The following is a 4,049-nucleotide window of genomic DNA, read 5'->3' as shown; positions in this document are numbered from 1 at the left end:
TAATGCAAAGTGCTGTCAACAGAAAGAAGTGGGAAGCCTTCTAGCTTGAAACCAGAAATCAACTCTTGCTGAATCCAGGTCTCCTCTTTACATTAGCCAGGAAATGTGCTTGATGCCTTGCCGGGAGCTAATTTCAGTCCTAGGAGCTCTCATTGACTGAATGGCACCAAGACGGTACAGTCCTAATACAGCCATCAAAGTCACTTCAGATGTAAACTAGGACTGCCAAGTGCCCCCTGGCTAGATCCAGGGTGTGAAACTCTTGGAGATTTGGGGATGGAGTCTGGGGAAGACAGGGGCCTCAGTGGGTGAAATGCCATACAGTCCCACTCTGGAGCTGTGGTGGCTCAAGTGGTTAAGACGCGGAACTGCAGGCTGTAGAAGGTCGGTAGTTCAGCAGTTCGAGACCCGAGTGTGCCGCATGACGGAGTGAGCTCCCGTCTCTAGTTCCAGCTCCTGCCAACCTAGCAGTTCGAAAGCAAGAAATTGCAAGTAGATAAATAGGTACCACTTCAGTGGGAAGGTAACAGCGTTCCGTGCGCCTTGGTGTCTAGTCATGCCGGCCACATGACCACGGAAACGTCTTCGGACAACGCTGGGTCTTCGGCTTTGAAACGGAGATGAGCACCGCAACCTTAGAGTCGGATTCGACTGGCTTTCGAGCAAGGGAACCTTTACCTTTACCCACTCTCTACTACAGCATCCATTCTCTCCCAGGTAACTGGTCTCTGTAGTCTGGAGATAAGATGTAATTCTGGGGAAACGCCAGATCTCACCTGGAGGCTGGCATCTCTATAGCAAAATTGAGCTGGTTTTCATTCTATTATCCAATGCAAGGGATTTCGGCATCCAGAGGGGAAGAGGTTACTCTGCATCCACGAACAATGACAGCCGGTGGCGGTTTTCAGTAGAATACCAGAAGTCCACGTTTTGTACAGCCCTGATCTTTTCCTGTTTCTGTGTGCGGGCTGTGAAAGCTTTTCCAGGGCTGCCACCCACATGGCAAGGATATGCCGTTTGCCATCCACTCTTGCTGTGAATGCGGATTCTTCTACACAGGACTTTTCCAGGCACGTCACTTTGTCAGCTGTCAGTGCCCTGGCAAATTTCCTTGCTGTGCCGTTGAAGGGCATTTTGAGGGTTCTTAAAGAAAAATGCTACAGGCTGTACCAATTGTCTTGATTTTTTATTGGGCTGCCAGCTCCAGATTGGGAAATGCCTGGAGATTTTTTTTTTGGGGGGGGGGGGAGTCTTCCAAACCAGCTGTTTTTTCCAGGGGAACTTACCTCTTTTGCCTGGAGATCAGTCGTAATCCCAGGAGATCTCCAGCCACCACCTGGAGGCTGGCACCCCACCAATGTTCACTGTGCAAAAATGACTCTAGTCCAATTACAGTCCACAAATTTGCTTCTTCTTTTTTTTTGTTTCTTTGTCATGCAGTGCTGCCGCTGCTTCCAACAACGGCCATGTGACCACAGATTTCCCGGGTTAAACAATCTGTTTCCCTCAGTGCTTCGTCAGGTTGCTTTACACTTGGAGCTGTTTTACAAACGAGTTACAATATAGTTGCATGACGTAAAATGAAGAAACAGAAAGAAGAAGCAAAATCGTGGACTGTAATTGTACTAGAATCATTTTTGCACAGTGAACATTGGTGGGGTGCAACCTTGGCTGAGTCACTGTGGTTCATTTGTGGCTGGAACCACCTGGGGGGTGGCAACCCAGGAAGCCCGTTGATGGCGAAGTGGAGAAAATGGCGGCTGCAAGAGGTGGGAGAAGCCTAGGCCTCTTCCCAAAGTTGTTGAACTGGCCTCTACCTAGAAGTTATTAACCAATAAAGAAGCTTCTTACCGTCTCCGGTGCAAAGTCCCGTCCAATCAAAGATTGAGAGTGATTAGAACTTGGGTGAGGGGTCCTTTAGAGTTGGGTTCTATGGAATCAGGCAATACAAATGTCTTACCTAAGCTTGCTTTTAAGGTGGAGGTGATGCGGGTCTCACTGAGGACACAAGACGACAGAGGCCTCCATGGGATACATGTGGCTTGCCACAGACACTTTGAAAAGAGCTGTTTGGCATGTCATGGATGCCACCAATCAAAATGGGAGTCCTCAGCTTGCTAAAATTTGAAAACGCAGCTGCAAATCAAATCAATATGGGTGTCACACAGTGGCTTAGCTTTCATTCTTTGTGCGTACAGGTTTTTAACAAATCCATTAAAATAACAAAAATACCCAAGACTAACCGACCTACTGTGCATGATTGTTGTACATTAGGCTTATCAGGTACCTGCCTGTCGTGTGTGAACACCTGTCCCCCTGCCCTTGATGCTCTGTGCTCATTCAAGTGAGCAGTGGGAGAAACTCTGGAGGGGAAGAAACAGTGCTGCCTTTACCACACAGACTGGGGAAATTCCTAGAGTACCACAGGGGCTGTGATGTCACTTCCAGAAGGACATCCGGAAATGATGTCACTGTGTCCATGATGCTACTTCTTCCCCGGCTCCACCCCCGAAAAGCTCCTGAGATTCATGGGCCCAGGTCTAGCGTGACTAGGGTATATTTATACATGGAAGTGGAGGGAGTAGAGACTTGTTAGCATATTTTTTGTGCAAAAGACCACACATGTGTTAAACTTGTGGTTTTCATACTGTGTGCTGAAAACAAAAAAAACCTCTGGGGTTTCTTAGAAGCTTATCTGGGCTTCCTCAATGAGAGAAACAGAAATAGCAGATACACTTCCCTGAAAGGCAGTCCGCATACCACTGCCTGTCTTCTGAAGAATCTGAAGAAGTGAGCAGTGACTCACAAAAGCTCATAACCCTGCCACATATTTGGTTAGTCTTTAAGGAGCTCCTGTACTCTTGCTCTTTTCTACTGCTACAGGCAGACTCACACAGCTACCCATCTTGATCTAAATTCTGCAATGTGCAGCTACAAGTGAATCAACGGGCATATTTGCACACTCTGAGTTCAAGGTGGGCAACGGCAAGCCCAACATAAACCGAGGCCTGAATTTAAGCAAAGCTTGTTGAAAATTTCAAGCACAAATTCTTCTGAGATACAACTTCAGTGAAACTTTAAAATAGGATCACCAGGACTGATGCATGCTGCACTAGGGTACCTGTACTTTGGTTTGCCAGCTCCAGGTTGGGAAATTCCTGGAGATTTGAGGGTGGAGCCTGAAGAGGGTAAGGTCTGGGGAAACGAGGGAACTCAGCAGGGCATAATGCCACAGAGTCCAAGGGGTCCCCAACGGGGTGCCCATGGGCGCCACAGTTCCTACTATCACTGTTCCCAGTGGGGCTTTTGCCCAGCAGGGCTTCTGATTGGCTGTGTGGATTTAAAGGCATCATGTTAAACGGATCTTCTGCCTGAAAAGTTGAAGAGTTACTATTAGAGCTATGCATAACTTCACTCCCTGACATTTTGTGGTTGGCTCTTGTGGCAGCCATTTTGGGACTGTACCCACTGCCATGTCAGAATCCCAAAGGTGCCCACGGGCTGGGAAAAGGTGGGGGGGGACCCCTGCCATTGTCCAGCCTCCACAGCAGTCATTTTCTCCAGGGGAACTGATCGCTCTTGCCTGGAGATCCGTTGTAATTCCAGGGAATCTCCAGGCCCCACCTGGAGGTTGCTAGCCTTACCTGCACTGCAGACTGATGGCTGTCAACAAGTCTGGAGAGAAAAAATGCCCTGTCCTTTTAACAGAGGCGTCATGGAAGTGACACTCAAGTGGTTAAGACGCTGAACTGCAGGCTGTGGAAGGTCAGTAGTTCAGCAGTTCGAGACCCGGGTGCTGCATGATGGAGTGAGCTCCCGTCTCTAGTTCCAGCTCCTGCCAACCGAGCAGTTCGAAAGCAAGAAATTGCAAGTAGATAAATAGCTACCACTTCGGTGGGAAGGTAACAGCGTTCCATGCGCCTTGGTGTCTAGTCATGCCGGCCACATGACCACGGAAACGTCTTCGGACAGCGCTGGCTCTTCGGCTTGGAAACGGAGATGAGCACCGCAACCCTAGAGTCGGATTCGACTGGCTTTCGAGCAAGGGA

Source organism: Gekko japonicus, unplaced genomic scaffold, assembly GCF_001447785.1.
Source record: "Gekko japonicus isolate JY-2015 unplaced genomic scaffold, Gekko_japonicus_V1.1 scaffold320, whole genome shotgun sequence".
Taxonomy (NCBI): Eukaryota; Metazoa; Chordata; class Lepidosauria; order Squamata; family Gekkonidae; genus Gekko; species Gekko japonicus.
This window is presented reverse-complemented; position numbering follows the sequence as displayed.